The 16,012-nt window shown below is 49.4% G+C and overlaps 52 non-coding genes across 52 annotated transcripts; all 52 read left to right on the forward strand.

Moving 5' to 3' along the window:
- The first annotated feature begins 163 nt into the window (after nucleotides 1-163).
- Nucleotides 164-235, forward strand: trnap-agg (transfer RNA proline (anticodon AGG)). Its single transcript has one exon. It is a non-coding gene; the product is annotated as a tRNA-Pro (tRNA).
- A 170-nt stretch (nucleotides 236-405) lies between these two features.
- Nucleotides 406-477, forward strand: trnap-cgg (transfer RNA proline (anticodon CGG)). Its single transcript has one exon. It is a non-coding gene; the product is annotated as a tRNA-Pro (tRNA).
- A 173-nt stretch (nucleotides 478-650) lies between these two features.
- On the forward strand, nucleotides 651-722 carry trnap-agg (transfer RNA proline (anticodon AGG)). Its single transcript has one exon. It is a non-coding gene; the product is annotated as a tRNA-Pro (tRNA).
- A 412-nt stretch (nucleotides 723-1,134) lies between these two features.
- On the forward strand, nucleotides 1,135-1,206 carry trnap-agg (transfer RNA proline (anticodon AGG)). The gene has a single exon. It is a non-coding gene; the product is annotated as a tRNA-Pro (tRNA).
- A 189-nt stretch (nucleotides 1,207-1,395) lies between these two features.
- Nucleotides 1,396-1,467, forward strand: trnap-cgg (transfer RNA proline (anticodon CGG)). The gene has a single exon. It is a non-coding gene; the product is annotated as a tRNA-Pro (tRNA).
- A 173-nt stretch (nucleotides 1,468-1,640) lies between these two features.
- trnap-ugg (transfer RNA proline (anticodon UGG)) lies at nucleotides 1,641-1,712 on the forward strand. Its single transcript has one exon. It is a non-coding gene; the product is annotated as a tRNA-Pro (tRNA).
- Nucleotides 1,713-2,002: 290 nt separating this feature from the next.
- On the forward strand, nucleotides 2,003-2,074 carry trnap-agg (transfer RNA proline (anticodon AGG)). The gene has a single exon. It is a non-coding gene; the product is annotated as a tRNA-Pro (tRNA).
- A 170-nt stretch (nucleotides 2,075-2,244) lies between these two features.
- Nucleotides 2,245-2,316, forward strand: trnap-agg (transfer RNA proline (anticodon AGG)). Its single transcript has one exon. It is a non-coding gene; the product is annotated as a tRNA-Pro (tRNA).
- A 170-nt stretch (nucleotides 2,317-2,486) lies between these two features.
- Nucleotides 2,487-2,558, forward strand: trnap-agg (transfer RNA proline (anticodon AGG)). Its single transcript has one exon. It is a non-coding gene; the product is annotated as a tRNA-Pro (tRNA).
- A 189-nt stretch (nucleotides 2,559-2,747) lies between these two features.
- trnap-cgg (transfer RNA proline (anticodon CGG)) lies at nucleotides 2,748-2,819 on the forward strand. The gene has a single exon. It is a non-coding gene; the product is annotated as a tRNA-Pro (tRNA).
- A 173-nt stretch (nucleotides 2,820-2,992) lies between these two features.
- trnap-ugg (transfer RNA proline (anticodon UGG)) lies at nucleotides 2,993-3,064 on the forward strand. Its single transcript has one exon. It is a non-coding gene; the product is annotated as a tRNA-Pro (tRNA).
- A 353-nt stretch (nucleotides 3,065-3,417) lies between these two features.
- trnap-agg (transfer RNA proline (anticodon AGG)) lies at nucleotides 3,418-3,489 on the forward strand. The gene has a single exon. It is a non-coding gene; the product is annotated as a tRNA-Pro (tRNA).
- Nucleotides 3,490-3,659: 170 nt separating this feature from the next.
- On the forward strand, nucleotides 3,660-3,731 carry trnap-cgg (transfer RNA proline (anticodon CGG)). Its single transcript has one exon. It is a non-coding gene; the product is annotated as a tRNA-Pro (tRNA).
- Nucleotides 3,732-3,904: 173 nt separating this feature from the next.
- trnap-ugg (transfer RNA proline (anticodon UGG)) lies at nucleotides 3,905-3,976 on the forward strand. The gene has a single exon. It is a non-coding gene; the product is annotated as a tRNA-Pro (tRNA).
- A 291-nt stretch (nucleotides 3,977-4,267) lies between these two features.
- Nucleotides 4,268-4,339, forward strand: trnap-cgg (transfer RNA proline (anticodon CGG)). Its single transcript has one exon. It is a non-coding gene; the product is annotated as a tRNA-Pro (tRNA).
- A 170-nt stretch (nucleotides 4,340-4,509) lies between these two features.
- On the forward strand, nucleotides 4,510-4,581 carry trnap-cgg (transfer RNA proline (anticodon CGG)). The gene has a single exon. It is a non-coding gene; the product is annotated as a tRNA-Pro (tRNA).
- A 174-nt stretch (nucleotides 4,582-4,755) lies between these two features.
- trnap-ugg (transfer RNA proline (anticodon UGG)) lies at nucleotides 4,756-4,827 on the forward strand. Its single transcript has one exon. It is a non-coding gene; the product is annotated as a tRNA-Pro (tRNA).
- A 290-nt stretch (nucleotides 4,828-5,117) lies between these two features.
- Nucleotides 5,118-5,189, forward strand: trnap-agg (transfer RNA proline (anticodon AGG)). Its single transcript has one exon. It is a non-coding gene; the product is annotated as a tRNA-Pro (tRNA).
- Nucleotides 5,190-5,601: 412 nt separating this feature from the next.
- On the forward strand, nucleotides 5,602-5,673 carry trnap-agg (transfer RNA proline (anticodon AGG)). The gene has a single exon. It is a non-coding gene; the product is annotated as a tRNA-Pro (tRNA).
- A 189-nt stretch (nucleotides 5,674-5,862) lies between these two features.
- On the forward strand, nucleotides 5,863-5,934 carry trnap-ugg (transfer RNA proline (anticodon UGG)). The gene has a single exon. It is a non-coding gene; the product is annotated as a tRNA-Pro (tRNA).
- A 173-nt stretch (nucleotides 5,935-6,107) lies between these two features.
- trnap-ugg (transfer RNA proline (anticodon UGG)) lies at nucleotides 6,108-6,179 on the forward strand. The gene has a single exon. It is a non-coding gene; the product is annotated as a tRNA-Pro (tRNA).
- A 471-nt stretch (nucleotides 6,180-6,650) lies between these two features.
- On the forward strand, nucleotides 6,651-6,722 carry trnap-agg (transfer RNA proline (anticodon AGG)). The gene has a single exon. It is a non-coding gene; the product is annotated as a tRNA-Pro (tRNA).
- A 170-nt stretch (nucleotides 6,723-6,892) lies between these two features.
- Nucleotides 6,893-6,964, forward strand: trnap-agg (transfer RNA proline (anticodon AGG)). The gene has a single exon. It is a non-coding gene; the product is annotated as a tRNA-Pro (tRNA).
- A 170-nt stretch (nucleotides 6,965-7,134) lies between these two features.
- Nucleotides 7,135-7,206, forward strand: trnap-agg (transfer RNA proline (anticodon AGG)). The gene has a single exon. It is a non-coding gene; the product is annotated as a tRNA-Pro (tRNA).
- A 189-nt stretch (nucleotides 7,207-7,395) lies between these two features.
- trnap-cgg (transfer RNA proline (anticodon CGG)) lies at nucleotides 7,396-7,467 on the forward strand. The gene has a single exon. It is a non-coding gene; the product is annotated as a tRNA-Pro (tRNA).
- Nucleotides 7,468-7,640: 173 nt separating this feature from the next.
- Nucleotides 7,641-7,712, forward strand: trnap-ugg (transfer RNA proline (anticodon UGG)). Its single transcript has one exon. It is a non-coding gene; the product is annotated as a tRNA-Pro (tRNA).
- A 471-nt stretch (nucleotides 7,713-8,183) lies between these two features.
- trnap-agg (transfer RNA proline (anticodon AGG)) lies at nucleotides 8,184-8,255 on the forward strand. The gene has a single exon. It is a non-coding gene; the product is annotated as a tRNA-Pro (tRNA).
- Nucleotides 8,256-8,425: 170 nt separating this feature from the next.
- trnap-agg (transfer RNA proline (anticodon AGG)) lies at nucleotides 8,426-8,497 on the forward strand. Its single transcript has one exon. It is a non-coding gene; the product is annotated as a tRNA-Pro (tRNA).
- A 170-nt stretch (nucleotides 8,498-8,667) lies between these two features.
- On the forward strand, nucleotides 8,668-8,739 carry trnap-agg (transfer RNA proline (anticodon AGG)). Its single transcript has one exon. It is a non-coding gene; the product is annotated as a tRNA-Pro (tRNA).
- Nucleotides 8,740-8,928: 189 nt separating this feature from the next.
- Nucleotides 8,929-9,000, forward strand: trnap-cgg (transfer RNA proline (anticodon CGG)). The gene has a single exon. It is a non-coding gene; the product is annotated as a tRNA-Pro (tRNA).
- Nucleotides 9,001-9,173: 173 nt separating this feature from the next.
- trnap-ugg (transfer RNA proline (anticodon UGG)) lies at nucleotides 9,174-9,245 on the forward strand. Its single transcript has one exon. It is a non-coding gene; the product is annotated as a tRNA-Pro (tRNA).
- Nucleotides 9,246-9,716: 471 nt separating this feature from the next.
- trnap-agg (transfer RNA proline (anticodon AGG)) lies at nucleotides 9,717-9,788 on the forward strand. The gene has a single exon. It is a non-coding gene; the product is annotated as a tRNA-Pro (tRNA).
- A 170-nt stretch (nucleotides 9,789-9,958) lies between these two features.
- trnap-agg (transfer RNA proline (anticodon AGG)) lies at nucleotides 9,959-10,030 on the forward strand. Its single transcript has one exon. It is a non-coding gene; the product is annotated as a tRNA-Pro (tRNA).
- Nucleotides 10,031-10,200: 170 nt separating this feature from the next.
- Nucleotides 10,201-10,272, forward strand: trnap-agg (transfer RNA proline (anticodon AGG)). The gene has a single exon. It is a non-coding gene; the product is annotated as a tRNA-Pro (tRNA).
- Nucleotides 10,273-10,461: 189 nt separating this feature from the next.
- Nucleotides 10,462-10,533, forward strand: trnap-cgg (transfer RNA proline (anticodon CGG)). Its single transcript has one exon. It is a non-coding gene; the product is annotated as a tRNA-Pro (tRNA).
- Nucleotides 10,534-11,068: 535 nt separating this feature from the next.
- Nucleotides 11,069-11,140, forward strand: trnap-agg (transfer RNA proline (anticodon AGG)). Its single transcript has one exon. It is a non-coding gene; the product is annotated as a tRNA-Pro (tRNA).
- Nucleotides 11,141-11,310: 170 nt separating this feature from the next.
- Nucleotides 11,311-11,382, forward strand: trnap-agg (transfer RNA proline (anticodon AGG)). The gene has a single exon. It is a non-coding gene; the product is annotated as a tRNA-Pro (tRNA).
- A 170-nt stretch (nucleotides 11,383-11,552) lies between these two features.
- trnap-agg (transfer RNA proline (anticodon AGG)) lies at nucleotides 11,553-11,624 on the forward strand. The gene has a single exon. It is a non-coding gene; the product is annotated as a tRNA-Pro (tRNA).
- A 189-nt stretch (nucleotides 11,625-11,813) lies between these two features.
- trnap-cgg (transfer RNA proline (anticodon CGG)) lies at nucleotides 11,814-11,885 on the forward strand. Its single transcript has one exon. It is a non-coding gene; the product is annotated as a tRNA-Pro (tRNA).
- A 173-nt stretch (nucleotides 11,886-12,058) lies between these two features.
- trnap-ugg (transfer RNA proline (anticodon UGG)) lies at nucleotides 12,059-12,130 on the forward strand. Its single transcript has one exon. It is a non-coding gene; the product is annotated as a tRNA-Pro (tRNA).
- Nucleotides 12,131-12,420: 290 nt separating this feature from the next.
- Nucleotides 12,421-12,492, forward strand: trnap-agg (transfer RNA proline (anticodon AGG)). Its single transcript has one exon. It is a non-coding gene; the product is annotated as a tRNA-Pro (tRNA).
- Nucleotides 12,493-12,904: 412 nt separating this feature from the next.
- Nucleotides 12,905-12,976, forward strand: trnap-agg (transfer RNA proline (anticodon AGG)). Its single transcript has one exon. It is a non-coding gene; the product is annotated as a tRNA-Pro (tRNA).
- A 189-nt stretch (nucleotides 12,977-13,165) lies between these two features.
- trnap-ugg (transfer RNA proline (anticodon UGG)) lies at nucleotides 13,166-13,237 on the forward strand. Its single transcript has one exon. It is a non-coding gene; the product is annotated as a tRNA-Pro (tRNA).
- A 173-nt stretch (nucleotides 13,238-13,410) lies between these two features.
- trnap-ugg (transfer RNA proline (anticodon UGG)) lies at nucleotides 13,411-13,482 on the forward strand. The gene has a single exon. It is a non-coding gene; the product is annotated as a tRNA-Pro (tRNA).
- A 291-nt stretch (nucleotides 13,483-13,773) lies between these two features.
- Nucleotides 13,774-13,845, forward strand: trnap-agg (transfer RNA proline (anticodon AGG)). Its single transcript has one exon. It is a non-coding gene; the product is annotated as a tRNA-Pro (tRNA).
- Nucleotides 13,846-14,015: 170 nt separating this feature from the next.
- trnap-agg (transfer RNA proline (anticodon AGG)) lies at nucleotides 14,016-14,087 on the forward strand. Its single transcript has one exon. It is a non-coding gene; the product is annotated as a tRNA-Pro (tRNA).
- A 170-nt stretch (nucleotides 14,088-14,257) lies between these two features.
- Nucleotides 14,258-14,329, forward strand: trnap-agg (transfer RNA proline (anticodon AGG)). The gene has a single exon. It is a non-coding gene; the product is annotated as a tRNA-Pro (tRNA).
- A 189-nt stretch (nucleotides 14,330-14,518) lies between these two features.
- Nucleotides 14,519-14,590, forward strand: trnap-ugg (transfer RNA proline (anticodon UGG)). The gene has a single exon. It is a non-coding gene; the product is annotated as a tRNA-Pro (tRNA).
- Nucleotides 14,591-14,763: 173 nt separating this feature from the next.
- Nucleotides 14,764-14,835, forward strand: trnap-ugg (transfer RNA proline (anticodon UGG)). Its single transcript has one exon. It is a non-coding gene; the product is annotated as a tRNA-Pro (tRNA).
- Nucleotides 14,836-15,126: 291 nt separating this feature from the next.
- Nucleotides 15,127-15,198, forward strand: trnap-agg (transfer RNA proline (anticodon AGG)). Its single transcript has one exon. It is a non-coding gene; the product is annotated as a tRNA-Pro (tRNA).
- A 170-nt stretch (nucleotides 15,199-15,368) lies between these two features.
- Nucleotides 15,369-15,440, forward strand: trnap-cgg (transfer RNA proline (anticodon CGG)). Its single transcript has one exon. It is a non-coding gene; the product is annotated as a tRNA-Pro (tRNA).
- A 173-nt stretch (nucleotides 15,441-15,613) lies between these two features.
- trnap-agg (transfer RNA proline (anticodon AGG)) lies at nucleotides 15,614-15,685 on the forward strand. The gene has a single exon. It is a non-coding gene; the product is annotated as a tRNA-Pro (tRNA).
- The last annotated feature ends 327 nt before the right edge of the window (nucleotides 15,686-16,012 follow it).

Consider the following 16,012-nt stretch of genomic DNA (forward strand, 5'->3'; position numbering starts at 1 on the left):
GGAATGATTATCGCTTTGGGTGCGAGAGGTCCCGGGTTCAAATCCAGGACGAGCCCGCAGGCGTTATAGGTGCATTTCATTGAAATGTGTTAATTTTCAACTCTCGTCAGTGATCTAGAAAATTATGTTGTTGTTTTTTTCAACTAAATTCATAGCCAGTCAAGGCTCGTTGGTCTAGGGGTATGATTCTCGCTTAGGGTGCGAGAGGTCCCGGGTTCAAATCCCGGAAGAGCCCTTTCCCACGCAACTTTCTGTCAGTATCATGTGTTTGTGTCAGCACTGTCTCTCCTTTGCTGTTCAGCATTTAGCCGACAGCTTTTCTGCAACTCAACACCACCCGACCTGCCTTTCCTTTCAGCTAAATATTGCTGCACAAAACGCTCGACAAAAGCGTTTGTGCAGCGTGGCTCGTTGGTCTAGGGGTATGATTCTCGCTTCGGGTGCGAGAGGTCCCGGGTTCAACTCCCGGACGAGCCCTTCTTTCCGAAAGAAACGCCAGACTTCACTGCAAGAATCGACGCTAACGAAACAAACAAAGACGAAACTCTTTTGTTAGCATTGAAGGAAAAGAGCCAATTTTGAACCAGATTTTTTACTTGCTCAGGCCTGCAAGGGGTCCTGACCAAATAAGACCCAGGAGAGCACTCAGCGGCTCGTTGGTCTAGGGGTATGATTCTCGCTTAGGGTGCGAGAGGTCCCGGGTTCAAATCCCGGACGAGCCCTACCCCACGCAAATATTTGTCATTATCATGTGCTTGTGTCAGCACTGTCTCAGCTTTGCTGTACAGCATATAGCCGGCAGCTTTTCTGCAACTAAACACCACCACACCTCCCTTTCCTTTCAGATAAATATTGCTGCACAGAAGGCTCGACATAAGCTTTTGAGCAGCGTGGCTCGTTGGTCTAGGGCTATGATTCTCGCTTAGCGTGCGAGAGGTCCCGGGTTCAAATCCCGGAAGAGCCCTTTCCCACGCAACTTTCTGTCAGTATCATGTGTTTGTTTCAGCACTGTCTCTCCTTTGCTGTACAGCATGTAGCCGGCAGCTTTTCTGCAACTCAACACCACCCGACCTGCCTTTCCTTTCAGCTAAATATTGCTGCACAAAACGCTCGACAAAAGCGTTTGTGCAGCGTGGCTCGTTGGTCTAGGGGTATGATTCTCGCTTAGGGTGCGAGAGGTCCCGGGTTCAAATCCCGGACGAGCCCTCTGTTCTGTGAAACTCTGCAACTTTTGCTGCTAGCTGCCACCGGTGAACTGCTGCAGTTTGTTACCCAGGACTTACTTTAGGAAATGTTGATGCGCAGTGGAACCAAGCTGAAATATTGGTCTTCCCTGCAGACCACTCTGAATATTTGTGTGAAGAAAGGCACCGAATAAAAGGTACCCTTGGCCCAGGCTCGTTGGTCTAGGGGTATGATTCTCGCTTCGGGTGCGAGAGGTCCCGGGTTCAACTCCCGGACGAGCCCTTCTTTCCGAAAGAAACGCCAGACTTCACTGCAAGAATCGACGCTAACGAAACAAACAAAGACGAAACTTTTTTGTTAGCATTGAAGGAAAAGAGCCAATTTTGAACCAGATTTTTTACTTGCTCAGGCCTGCAAGGGGTCCTGACCAAATAAGACCCAGGAGAGCACTCAGCGGCTCGTTGGTCTAGGGGTATGATTCTCGCTTTGGGTGCGAGAGGTCCCGGGTTCAAATCCCGGACGAGCCCTTTTGTGCTTCCTCACCAATTCTTTGTCGGCCTCACTGTCTAACGCCTTTGTGCTGTGGAGATTTAGCCTCAGTTGGATGTTTATTTTTTCCCCCGTAGCCATCACATTGGGGCTTGTTGTTCTAGGGGAATGATTATCGCTTTGGGTGCGAGAGGTCCCGGGTCAAAATCCAGGACGAGCCCGCAGGCGTTATAGGTGCATTTCATTGAAATGTGTTAATTTTCAACTCTCGTCAGTGATCTAGAAAATTATGTTGTTGTTTTTTTCAACTAAATTCATAGCCAGTCAAGGCTCGTTGGTCTAGGGGTATGATTCTCGCTTAGGGTGCGAGAGGTCCCGGGTTCAAATCCCGGACGAGCCCTTCCCCACCGAAATATTTGTCATTATCATGTGCTTGTGTCAGCACTGTCTCACCTTTGCTGTACAGCATATAGCCGGCAGCTTTTCTGCAACTAAACACCACCACACCTCCCTTTCCTTTCAGATAAATATTGCTGCACAGAAGGCTCGACATAAGCTTTTGAGCAGCGTGGCTCGTTGGTCTAGGGGTATGATTCTCGCTTAGGGTGCGAGAGGTCCCGGGTTCAAATCCCGGAAGAGCCCTTTCCCACGCAACTTTCTGTCAGTATCATGTGTTTCTGTCAGCACTGTCTCTCCTTTGCTGTACAGCATGTAGCCAGCAGCTTTTCTGCAACTCAACACCACCCGACCTGCCTTTCCTTTCAGCTAAATATTGCTGCACAAAACGCTCGACAAAAGCGTTTGTGCAGCGTGGCTCGTTGGTCTAGGGGTATGATTCTCGCTTAGGGTGCGAGAGGTCCCGGTTTCAAATCCCGGACGAGCCCTCTGTTCTGTGAAACTCTGCAACTTTTGCTGCTAGCTGCCACCGGTGAACTGCTGCAGTTTGTTACCCAGGACTTACTTTAGGAAATGTTGATGCGCAGTGGAACCAAGCTGAAATATTGGTCTTCCCTGCAGACCACTCTAAATATTTGTGTGAAGAAAGGCACCGAATAAAAGGTACCCTTGGCCCAGGCTCGTTGGTCTAGGGGTATGATTCTCGCTTCGGGTGCGAGACGTCCCGGGTTCATCTCCCGGACGAGCCCTTCTTTCCGAAAGAAACGCCAGACTTCACTGCAAGAATCGACGCTAACGAAACAAACAAAGACGAAACTTTTTTGTTAGCATTGAAGGAAAAGAGCCAATTTTGAACCAGATTTTTTACTTGCTCAGGCCTGCAAGGGGTCCTGACCAAATAAGACCCAGGTGAGCACTCAGCGGCTCGTTGGTCTAGGGGTATGATTCTCGCTTTGGGTGCGAGAGGTCCCGGGTTCAAATCCCGGACGAGCCCTTTTGTGCTTCCTCACCAATTCTTTGTCGGCCTCACTGTCTAACGCCTTTGTGCTGTGGAGATTTAGCCTCAGTTGGATGTTTATTTTTTCCCCCGTAGCCATCACATTGGGGCTTGTTGTTCTAGGGGAATGATTATCGCTTTGGGTGCGAGAGGTCCCGGGTTCAAATCCCGGAAGAGCCCTTTCCCACGCAACTTTCTGTCAGTATCATGTGTTTGTGTCAGCACTGTCTCTCCTTTGCTGTACAGCATGTAGCCGGCAGCTTTTCTGCAACTCAACACCACCCGACCTGCCTTTCCTTTCAGCTAAATATTGCTGCACAAAACGCTCGACAAAAGCGTTTGTGCAGCGTGGCTCGTTGGTCTAGGGGTATGATTCTCGCTTAGGGTGCGAGAGGTCCCGGGTTCAAATCCCGGAAGAGCCCTTTCCCACGCAACTTTCTGTCAGTATCATGTGTTTGTGTCAGCACTGTCTCTCCTTTGCTGTACAGCATGTAGCCGGCAGCTTTTCTGCAACTCAACACCACCCGACCTGCCTTTCCTTTCAGCTAAATATTGCTGCACAAAACGCTCGACAAAAGCGTTTGTGCAGCGTGGCTCGTTGGTCTAGGGGTATGATTCTTGCTTCGGGTGCGAGAGGTCCCGGGTTCAACTCCCGGACGTGCCCTTCTTTCCGAAAGAAACGCCAGACTTCACTGCAAAAATCGACGCTAACGAAACAAACAAAGACGAAACTCTTTTGTTAGCATTGAAGGAAAAGAGCCAATTTTGAACCAGATTTTTTACTTGCTCAGGCCTGCAAGGGGTCCTGACCAAATAAGACCCAGGAGAGCACTCAGCGGCTCGTTTGTCTAGGGGTATGATTCTCGCTTTGGGTGCGAGAGGTCCCGGGTTCAAATCCCGGACGAGCCCTTTTTGTGCTTCCTCACCAATTCTTTGTCGGCCTCACTGTCTAACGCCTTTGTGCTGTGGAGATTTAGCCTCAGTTGGATGTTTATTTTTTCCCCCGCAGCCATCACATTGGGGCTTGTTGTTCTAGGGGAATGATTATCGCTTTGGGTGCGAGAGGTCCCGGGTTCAAATCCAGGACGAGCCCGCAGGCGTTATAGGTGCATTTCATTGAAATGTGTTAATTTTCAACTCTCGTCAGTGATCTAGAAAATTATGTTGTTGTTTTTTTCAACTAAATTCATAGCCTGTCAAGGCTCGTTGGTCTAGGGGTATGATTCTCGCTTCGGGTGCGAGAGGTCCCGGGTTCAACTCCCGGACGAGCCCTTTCCCACGCAACTTTCTGTCAGTATCATGTGTTTGTGTCAGCACTGTCTCTCCTTTGCTGTTCAGCATTTAGCCGACAGCTTTTCTGCAACTCAACACCACCCGACCTGCCTTTCCTTTCAGCTAAATATTGCTGCACAAAACGCTCGACAAAAGCGTTTGTGCAGCGTGGCTCGTTGGTCTAGGGGTATGATTCTCGCTTCGGGTGCGAGAGGTCCCGGGTTCAACTCCCGGACGAGCCCTTCTTTCCGAAAGAAACGCCAGACTTCACTGCAAGAATCGACGCTAACGAAACAAACAAAGACGAAACTCTTTTGTTAGCATTGAAGGAAAAGAGCCAATTTTGAACCAGATTTTTTTACTTGCTCAGGCCTGCAAGGGGTCCTGACCAAATAAGACCCAGGAGAGCACTCAGCGGCTCGTTGGTCTAGGGGTATGATTCTCGCTTTGGGTGCGAGAGGTCCCGGGTTCAAATCCCGGACGAGCCCTTTTGTGCTTCCTCACCAATTCTTTGTCGGCCTCACTGTCTAACGCCTTTGTGCTGTGGAGATTTAGCCTCAGTTGGATGTTTTTTTTTTCCCCCGTAGCCATCACATTGGGGCTTGTTGTTCTAGGGGAATGATTATCGCTTTGGGTGCGAGAGGTCCCGGGTTCAAATCCAGGACGAGCCCGCAGGCGTTATAGGTGCATTTCATTGAAATGTGTTAATTTTCAACTCTCGTCAGTGATCTAGAAAATTATGTTGTTGTTTTTTTCAACTAAATTCATAGCCAGTCAAGGCTCGTTGGTCTAGGGGTATGATTCTCGCTTAGGGTGCGCGAGGTCCCAGGTTCAAATCCCGGACGAGCCCTTCCCCACCGAAATATTTGTCATTATCATGTGCTTGTGTCAGCACTGTCTCACCTTTGCTGTACAGCATATAGCCGGCAGCTTTTCTGCAACTAAACACCACCACACCTCCCTTTCCTTTCAGATAAATATTGCTGCACAGAAGGCTCGACATAAGCTTTTGAGCAGCGTGGCTCGTTGGTCTAGGGGTATGATTCTCGCTTAGTGTGCGAGAGGTCCCGGTTTCAAATCCCGGAAGAGCCCATTCCCACGCATCTTTCTGTCAGTATCATGTGTTTGTGTCAGCACTGTCTCTCCTTTGCTGTACAGCATGTAGCCGGCAGCTTTTCTGCAACTCAACACCACCCGACCTGCCTTTCCTTTCAGCTAAATATTGCTGCACAAAACGCTCGACAAAAGCGTTTGTACAGCGTGGCTCGTTGGTCTAGGGGTATGATTCTCGCTTAGGGTGCGAGAGGTCCCGGGTTCAAATCCCGGACGAGCCCTCTGTTCTGTGAAACTCTGCAACTTTTGCTGCTAGCTGCCACCGGTGAACTGCTGCAGTTTGTTACCCAGGACTTACTTTAGGAAATGTTGATGCGCAGTGGAACCAAGCTGAAATATTGGTCTTCCCTGCAGACCACTCTAAATATTTGTGTGAAGAAAGGCACCGAATAAAAGGTACCCTTGGCCTTGGCTCGTTGGTCTAGGGGTATGATTCTCGCTTTGGGTGCGAGAGGTCCCGGGTTCAACTCCCGGACGAGCCCTTCTTTCCGAAAGAAACGCCAGACTTCACTGCAAGAATCGACGCTAACGAAACAAACAAAGACGAAACTTTTTTGTTAGCATTGAAGGAAAAGAGCCAATTTTGAACCAGATTTTTTACTTGCTCAGGCCTGCAAGGGGTCCTGACCAAATAAGACCCAGGAGAGCACTCAGCGGCTCGTTGGTCTAGGGGTATGATTCTCGCTTTGGGTGCGAGAGGTCCCGGGTTCAAATCCCGGACGAGCCCTTTTGTGCTTCCTCACCAATTCTTTGTCGGCCTCACTGTCTAACGCCTTTGTGCTGTGGAGATTTAGCCTCAGTTGGATGTTTTTTTTTTCCCCCGTAGCCATCACATTGGGGCTTGTTGTTCTAGGGGAATGATTATCGCTTTGGGTGCGAGAGGTCCCGGGTTCAAATCCCGGACGAGCCCTTTTGTGCTTCCTCACCAATTCTTTGTCGGCCTCACTGTCTAACGCCTTTGTGCTGTGGAGATTTAGCCTCAGTTGGATGTTTATTTTTTCCCGTAGCCATCACATTGGGGCTTGTTGTTCTAGGGGAATGATTATCGCTTTGGGTGCGAGAGGTCCCGGGTTCAAATCCAGGACGAGCCCGCAGGCGTTATAGGTGCATTTCATTGAAATGTGTTAATTTTCAACTCTCGTCAGTGATCTAGAAAATTATGTTGTTGTTTTTTTCAACTAAATTCATAGCCAGTCAAGGCTCGTTGGTCTAGGGGTATGATTCTCGCTTAGGGTGCGAGAGGTCCCGGGTTCAAATCCCGGACGAGCCCTTCCCCACCGAAATATTTGTCATTATCATGTGCTTGTGTCAGCACTGTCTCACCTTTGCTGTACAGCATATAGCCGGCAGCTTTTCTGCAACTAAACACCACCACACCTCCCTTTCCTTTCAGATAAATATTGCTGCACAGAGGGCTCGACATAAGCTTTTGAGCAGCGTGGCTCGTTGGTCTAGGGGTATGATTCTCGCTTAGGGTGCGAGAGGTCCCGGGTTCAAATCCCGGAAGAGCCCTTTCCCACGCAACTTTCTGTCAGTATCATGTGTTTGTGTCAGCACTGTCTCTCCTTTGCTGTACAGCATGTAGCCGGCAGCTTTTCTGCAACTCAACACCACCCGACCTGCCTTTCCTTTCAGCTAAATATTGCTGCACAAAACGCTCGACAAAAGCGTTTGTGCAGCGTGGCTCGTTGGTCTAGGGGTATGATTCTCGCTTAGGGTGCGAGAGGTCCCGGTTTCAAATCCCGGACGAGCCCTCTGTTCTGTGAAACTCTGCAACTTTTGCTGCTAGCTGCCACCGGTGAACTGCTGCAGTTTGTTACCCAGGACTTACTTTAGGAAATGTTGATGCGCAGTGGAACCAAGCTGAAATATTGGTCTTACCTGCAGACCACTCTAAATATTTGTGTGAAGAAAGGCACCCAATAAAAGGTACCCTTGGCCCAGGCTCGTTGGTCTAGGGGTATGATTCTCGCTTCGGGTGCGAGAGGTCCCGGGTTCAACTCCCGGACGAGCCCTTCTTTCCGAAAGAAACGCCAGACTTCACTGCAAGAATCGACGCTAACGAAACAAACAAAGACGAAACTTTTTTGTTAGCATTGAAGGAAAAGAGCCAATTTTGAACCAGATTTCTTACTTGCTCAGGCCTGCAAGGGGTCCTGACCAAATAAGACCCAGGAGAGCACTCAGCGGCTCGTTGGTCTAGGGGTATGATTCTCGCTTTGGGTGCGAGAGGTCCCGGGTTCAAATCCCGGACGAGCCCTTTTGTGCTTCCTCACCAATTCTTTGTCGGCCTCACTGTCTAACGCCTTTGTGCTGTGGAGATTTAGCCTCAGTTGGATGTTTTTTTTTTCCCCCGTAGCCATCACATTGGGGCTTGTTGTTCTAGGGGAATGATTATCGCTTTGGGTGCGAGAGGTCCCGGGTTCAAATCCCGGACGAGCCCTTTTGTGCTTCCTCACCAATTCTTTGTCGGCCTCACTGTCTAACGCCTTTGTGCTGTGGAGATTTAGCCTCAGTTGGATGTTTATTTTTTCCCGTAGCCATCACATTGGGGCTTGTTGTTCTAGGGGAATGATTATCGCTTTGGGTGCGAGAGGTCCCGGGTTCAAATCCAGGACGAGCCCGCAGGCGTTATAGGTGCATTTCATTGAAATGTGTTAATTTTCAACTCTCGTCAGTGATCTAGAAAATTATGTTGTTGTTTTTTTCAACTAAATTCATAGCCAGTCAAGGCTCGTTGGTCTAGGGGTATGATTCTCGCTTAGGGTGCGAGAGGTCCCGGGTTCAAATCCCGGACGAGCCCTTCCCCACCGAAATATTTGTCATTATCATGTGCTTGTGTCAGCACTGTCTCACCTTTGCTGTACAGCATATAGCCGGCAGCTTTTCTGCAACTAAACACCACCACACCTCCCTTTCCTTTCAGATAAATATTGCTGCACAGAGGGCTCGACATAAGCTTTTGAGCAGCGTGGCTCGTTGGTCTAGGGGTATGATTCTCGCTTAGGGTGCGAGAGGTCCCGGGTTCAAATCCCGGAAGAGCCCTTTCCCACGCAACTTTCTGTCAGTATCATGTGTTTGTGTCAGCACTGTCTCTCCTTTGCTGTACAGCATGTAGCCGGCAGCTTTTCTGCAACTCAACACCACCCGACCTGCCTTTCCTTTCAGCTAAATATTGCTGCACAAAACGCTCGACAAAAGCGTTTGTGCAGCGTGGCTCGTTGGTCTAGGGGTATGATTCTCGCTTAGGGTGCGAGAGGTCCCGGTTTCAAATCCCGGACGAGCCCTCTGTTCTGTGAAACTCTGCAACTTTTGCTGCTAGCTGCCACCGGTGAACTGCTGCAGTTTGTTACCCAGGACTTACTTTAGGAAATGTTGATGCGCAGTGGAACCAAGCTGAAATATTGGTCTTACCTGCAGACCACTCTAAATATTTGTGTGAAGAAAGGCACCCAATAAAAGGTACCCTTGGCCCAGGCTCGTTGGTCTAGGGGTATGATTCTCGCTTCGGGTGCGAGAGGTCCCGGGTTCAACTCCCGGACGAGCCCTTCTTTCCGAAAGAAACGCCAGACTTCACTGCAAGAATCGACGCTAACGAAACAAACAAAGACGAAACTTTTTTGTTAGCATTGAAGGAAAAGAGCCAATTTTGAACCAGATTTCTTACTTGCTCAGGCCTGCAAGGGGTCCTGACCAAATAAGACCCAGGAGAGCACTCAGCGGCTCGTTGGTCTAGGGGTATGATTCTCGCTTTGGGTGCGAGAGGTCCCGGGTTCAAATCCCGGACGAGCCCTTTTGTGCTTCCTCACCAATTCTTTGTCGGCCTCACTGTCTAACGCCTTTGTGCTGTGGAGATTTAGCCTCAGTTGGATGTTTTTTTTTTCCCCCGTAGCCATCACATTGGGGCTTGTTGTTCTAGGGGAATGATTATCGCTTTGGGTGCGAGAGGTCCCGGGTTCAAATCCCGGACGAGCCCTTTTGTGCTTCCTCACCAATTCTTTGTCGGCCTCACTGTCTAACGCCTTTGTGCTGTGGAGATTTAGCCTCAGTTGGATGTTTATTTTTTCCCGTAGCCATCACATTGGGGCTTGTTGTTCTAGGGGAATGATTATCGCTTTGGGTGCGAGAGGTCCCGGGTTCAAATCCAGGACGAGCCCGCAGGCGTTATAGGTGCATTTCATTGAAATGTGTTAATTTTCAACTCTCGTCAGTGATCTAGAAAATTATGTTGTTGTTTTTTTCAACTAAATTCATAGCCAGTCAAGGCTCGTTGGTCTAGGGGTATGATTCTCGCTTAGGGTGCGAGAGGTCCCGGGTTCAAATCCCGGACGAGCCCTTCCCCACCGAAATATTTGTCATTATCATGTGCTTGTGTCAGCACTGTCTCACCTTTGCTGTACAGCATATAGCCGGCAGCTTTTCTGCAACTAAACACCACCACACCTCCCTTTCCTTTCAGATAAATATTGCTGCACAGAGGGCTCGACATAAGCTTTTGAGCAGCGTGGCTCGTTGGTCTAGGGGTATGATTCTCGCTTAGGGTGCGAGAGGTCCCGGGTTCAAATCCCGGAAGAGCCCTTTCCCACGCAACTTTCTGTCAGTATCATGTGTTTGTGTCAGCACTGTCTCTCCTTTGCTGTACAGCATGTAGCCGGCAGCTTTTCTGCAACTCAACACCACCCGACCTGCCTTTCCTTTCAGCTAAATATTGCTGCACAAAACGCTCGACAAAAGCGTTTGTGCAGCGTGGCTCGTTGGTCTAGGGGTATGATTCTCGCTTAGGGTGCGAGAGGTCCCGGTTTCAAATCCCGGACGAGCCCTCTGTTCTGTGAAACTCTGCAACTTTTGCTGCTAGCTGCCACCGGTGAACTGCTGCAGTTTGTTACCCAGGACTTACTTTAGGAAATGTTGATGCGCAGTGGAACCAAGCTGAAATATTGGTCTTACCTGCAGACCACTCTAAATATTTGTGTGAAGAAAGGCACCCAATAAAAGGTACCCTTGGCCCAGGCTCGTTGGTCTAGGGGTATGATTCTCGCTTCGGGTGCGAGAGGTCCCGGGTTCAACTCCCGGACGAGCCCTTCTTTCCGAAAGAAACGCCAGACTTCACTGCAAGAATCGACGCTAACGAAACAAACAAAGACGAAACTTTTTTGTTAGCATTGAAGGAAAAGAGCCAATTTTGAACCAGATTTCTTACTTGCTCAGGCCTGCAAGGGGTCCTGACCAAATAAGACCCAGGAGAGCACTCAGCGGCTCGTTGGTCTAGGGGTATGATTCTCTCTTTGGGTGCGAGAGGTCCCGGGTTCAAATCCCGGCCGAGCCCTTTTGTGCTTCCTCACCAATTCTTTGTCGGCCTCACTGTCTAACGCCTTTGTGCTGTGGAGATTTAGCCTCAGTTGGATGTTTATTTTTTCCCCCGTAGCCATCACATTGGGGCTTGTTGTTCTAGGGGAATGATTATCGCTTTGGGTGCGAGAGGTCCCGGGTCAAAATCCAGGACGAGCCCGCAGGCGTTATAGGTGCATTTCATTGAAATGTGTTAATTTTCAACTCTCGTCAGTGATCTAGAAAATTATGTTGTTGTTTTTTTCAACTAAATTCATAGCCAGTCAAGGCTCGTTGGTCTAGGGGTATGATTCTCGGTTAGGGTGCGAGAGGTCCCGGGTTCAAATCCCGGACGAGCCCTTCCCCACGCAAATATTTGTCATTATCATGTGCTTGTGTCAGCACTGTCTCACCTTTGCTGTACAGCATATAGCCGCCAGCTTTTCTGCAACTAAACACCACCACACCTCCCTTTCCTTTCAGATAAATATTGCTGCACAGAAGGCTCGACATAAGCTTTTGAGCAGCGTGGCTCGTTGGTCTAGGGGTATGATTCTCGCTTAGGGTGCGAGAGGTCCCGGGTTCAAATCCCGGAAGAGCCCTTTCCCACGCAACTTTCTGTCAGTATCATGTGTTTGTGTCAGCACTGTCTCTCCTTTGCTGTACAGCATGTAGCCGGCAGCTTTTCTGCAACTCAACACCACCCGACCTGCCTTTCCTTTCAGCTAAATATTGCTGCACAAAACGCTCGAAAAAAGCGTTTGTGCAGCGTGGCTCGTTGGTCTAGGGGTATGATTCTCGCTTAGGGTGCGAGAGGTCCCGGGTTCAAATCCCGGACGAGCCCTCTGTTCTGTGAAACTCTGCAACTTTTGCTGCTAGCTGCCACCGGTGAACTGCTGCAGTTTGTTACCCAGGACTTACTTTAGGAAATGTTGATGCGCAGTGGAACCAAGCTGAAATATTGGTCTTCCCTGCAGACCACTCTAAATATTTGTGTGAAGAAAGGCACCGAATAAAACGTACCCTTGGCCCAGGCTCGTTGGTCTAGGGGTATGATTCTCGCTTCGGGTGCGAGAGGTCCCGGATTCAACTCCCGGACGAGCCCTTCTTTCCGAAAGAAACGCCAGACTTCACTGCAAGAATCGACGCTAACGAAACAAACAAAGACGAAACTCTTTTGTTAGCATTGAAGGAAAAGAGCCAATTTTGAACCAGATTTTTTACTTGCTCAGGCCTGCAAGGGGTCCTGACCAAATAAGACCCAGGAGAGCACTCAGCGGCTCGTTGGTCTAGGGGTATGATTCTCGCTTTGGGTGCGAGAGGTCCCGGGTTCAAATCCCGGACGAGCCCTTTTGTGCTTCCTCACCAATTCTTTGTCGGCCTCACTGTCTCACGCCTTTGTGCTGTGGAGATTTAGCATCAGTTGGATGTTTATTTTTTCCCCCGTAGCCATCACATTGGGGCTTGTTGTTCTAGGGGAATGATTATCGCTTTGGGTGCGAGAGGTCCCGGGTTCAAATCCAGGACGAGCCCGCAGGCGTTATAGGTGCATTTCATTGAAATGTGTTAATTTTCAACTCTCGTCAGTGATCTAGAAAATTATGTTGTTGTTTTTTTCAACTAAATTCATAGCCAGTCAAGGCTCGTTGGTCTAGGGGTATGATTCTCGCTTAGGGTGCGAGAGGTCCCGGGTTCAAATCCCGGACGAGCCCTACCCCACGCAAATATTTGTCATTATCATGTGCTTGTGTCAGCACTGTCTCACCTTTTCTGTACAGCATATAGCCGGCAGCTTTTCTGCAACTAAACACCACCACACCTCCCTTTCCGTTCAGATAAATATTGCTGCACAGAAGGCTCGACATAAGCTTTTGAGCAGCGTGGCTCGTTGGTCTAGGGGTATGATTCTCGCTTAGCGTGCGAGAGGTCTCGGGTTCAAATCCCGGAAGAGCCCTTTCCCACGCAACTTTCTGTCAGTATCATGTGTTTGTGTCAGCACTGTCTCTCCTTTGCTGTACAGCATGTAGCCGGCAGCTTTTCTGCAACTCAACACCACCCGACCTGCCTTTCCTTTCAGCTAAATATTGCTGCACAAAACGCTCGACAAAAGCCTTTGTGCAGCGTGGCTCGTTGGTCTAGGGGTATGATTCTCGCTTAGGGTGCGAGAGGTCCCGGGTTCAAATCCCGGACGAGCCCTCTGTTCTGTAAAACTCTGCAACTTTTGCTGCTAGCTGCCACCGGTGAACTGCTGCAGTTTGTTACCCAGGACTTACTTTAGGAAATGTTGATGCGCAGTGGAACCAAGCTGAAATATTGGTCTTCCCTGCAGACCACTCTAAATATTTGTGTGAAGAAAGGCACCGAATAAAAGGTACCCTTGGCCTTGGCTCGTTGGTCTAGGGGTATGATTCTGACTTTGGGTGCGAGAGGTCCCGGGTTCAACTCCCGGACGAGCCCTTCTTTCCGAAAGAAACGCCAGACTTCACTGCAAGAATCGACGCTAACGAAACAAACAAAGACGAAACTCTTTTGTTAGCATTGAAGGAAAAGAGCCAATTTTGAACCAGATTTTTTACTTGCTCAGGCCTGCAAAGGGTCCTGACCAAATAAGACCCAGGAGAGCACTCAGCGGCTCGTTTGTCTAGGGGTATGATTCTCGCTTTGGGTGCGAGAGGTCCCGGGTTCAAATCCCGGACGAGCCCTTTTTGTGCTTCCTCACCAATTCTTTGTCGGCCTCACTGTCTAACGCCTTTGTGCTGTGGAGATTTAGCCTCAGTTGGATGTTTATTTTTTCCCCCGCAGCCATCACATTGGGGCTTGTTGTTCTAGGGGAATGATTATCGCTTTGGGTGCGAGAGGTCCCGGGTTCAAATCCAGGACGAGCCCGCAGGCGTTATAGGTGCATTTCATTGAAATGTGTTAATTTTCAACTCTCGTCAGTGATCTAGAAAATTATGTTGTTGTTTTTTTCAACTAAATTCATAGCCAGTCAAGGCTCGTTGGTCTAGGGGTATGATTCTCGCTTAGGGTGCGAGAGGTCCCGGGTTCAAATCCCGGACGAGCCCTTCCCCACGCAAATATTTGTCATTATCATGTGCTTGTGTCAGCACTGTCTCACCTTTGCTGTACAGCATATAGCCGGCAGCTTTTCTGCAACTAAACACCACCACACCTCCCTTTCCTTTCAGATAAATATTGCTGCACAGAAGGCTCGACATAAGCTTTTGAGCAGCGTGGCTCGTTGGTCTAGGGGTATGATTCTCGCTTAGGGTGCGAGAGGTCCCGGGTTCAAATCCCGGAAGAGCCCTTTCCCACGCAACTTTCTGTCAGTATCATGTGTTTGTGTCAGCACTGTCTCTCCTTTGCTGTACAGCATGTAGCCGGCAGCTTTTCTGCAACTCAACACCACCCGACCTGCCTTTCCTTTCAGCTAAATATTGCTGCACAAAACGCTCGAAAAAAGCGTTTGTGCAGCGTGGCTCGTTGGTCTAGGGGTATGATTCTCGCTTAGGGTGCGAGAGGTCCCGGGTTCAAATCCCGGACGAGCCCTCTGTTCTGTAAAACTCTGCAACTTTTGCTGCTAGCTGCCACCGGTGAACTGCTGCAGTTTGTTACCCAGGACTTACTTTAGGAAATGTTGATGCGCAGTGGAACCAAGCTGAAATATTGGTCTTCCCTGCAGACCACTCTAAATATTTGTGTGAAGAAAGGCACCGAATAAAAGGTACCCTTGGCCTTGGCTCGTTGGTCTAGGGGTATGATTCTGACTTTGGGTGCGAGAGGTCCCGGGTTCAACTCCCGGACGAGCCCTTCTTTCCGAAAGAAACGCCAGACTTCACTGCAAGAATCGACGCTAACGAAACAAACAAAGACGAAACTCTTTTGTTAGCATTGAAGGAAAAGAGCCAATTTTGAACCAGATTTTTTACTTGCTCAGGCCTGCAAGGGGTCCTGACCAAATAAGACCCAGGAGAGCACTCAGCGGCTCGTTTGTCTAGGGGTATGATTCTCGCTTTGGGTGCGAGAGGTCCCGGGTTCAAATCCCGGACGAGCCCTTTTTGTGCTTCCTCACCAATTCTTTGTCGGCCTCACTGTCTAACGCCTTTGTGCTGTGGAGATTTAGCCTCAGTTGGATGTTTATTTTTTCCCCCGCAGCCATCACATTGGGGCTTGTTGTTCTAGGGGAATGATTATCGCTTTGGGTGCGAGAGGTCCCGGGTTCAAATCCAGGACGAGCCCGCAGGCGTTATAGGTGCATTTCATTGAAATGTGTTAATTTTCAACTCTCGTCAGTGATCTAGAAAATTATGTTGTTGTTTTTTTCAACTAAATTCATAGCCAGTCAAGGCTCGTTGGTCTAGGGGTATGATTCTCGCTTAGGGTGCGAGAGGTCCCGGGTTCAAATCCCGGAAGAGCCCTTTCCCACGCAACTTTCTGTCAGTATCATGTGTTTGTGTCAGCACTGTCTCTCCTTTGCTGTTCAGCATTTAGCCGACAGCTTTTCTGCAACTCAACACCACCCGACCTGCCTTTCCTTTCAGCTAAATATTGCTGCACAAAACGCTCGACAAAAGCGTTTGTGCAGCGTGGCTCGTTGGTCTAGGGGTATGATTCTCGCTTCGGGTGCGAGAGGTCCCGGGTTCAACTCCCGGACGAGCCCTTCTTTCCGAAAGAAACGCCAGACTTCACTGCAAGAATCGACGCTAACGAAACAAACAAAGACGAAACTCTTTTGTTAGCATTGAAGGAAAAGAGCCAATTTTGAACCAGATTTTTTACTTGCTCAGGCCTGCAAGGGGTCCTGACCAAATAAGACCCAGGAGAGCACTCAGCGGCTCGTTGGTCTAGGGGTATGATTCTCGCTTAGGGTGCGAGAGGTCCCGGGTTCAAATCCCGGACGAGCCCTACCCCACGCAAATATTTGTCATTATCATGTGCTTGTGTCAGCACTGTCTCAGCTTTGCTGTACAGCATATAGCCGGCAGCTTTTCTGCAACTAAACACCACCACACCTCCCTTTCCTTTCAGATAAATATTGCTGCACAGAAGGCTCGACATAAGCTTTTGAGCAGCGTGGCTCGTTGGTCTAGGGCTATGATTCTCGCTTAGCGTGCGAGAGGTCCCGGGTTCAAATCCCAGAAGAGCCCTTTCCCACGCAACTTTCTGTCAGTATCATGTGTTTGTTTCAGCACTGTCTCTCCTTTGCTGTACAGCATGTAGCCGGCAGCTTTT

This window comes from Alosa pseudoharengus, unplaced genomic scaffold (genome assembly GCF_046254945.1).
Source record: "Alosa pseudoharengus isolate Yale_2024_CS ecotype anadromous, Long Island Sound unplaced genomic scaffold, YU_APseudo_1.1 YU_APseudo_1.1_scf_6, whole genome shotgun sequence".
Taxonomy (NCBI): Eukaryota; Metazoa; Chordata; class Actinopteri; order Clupeiformes; family Clupeidae; genus Alosa; species Alosa pseudoharengus.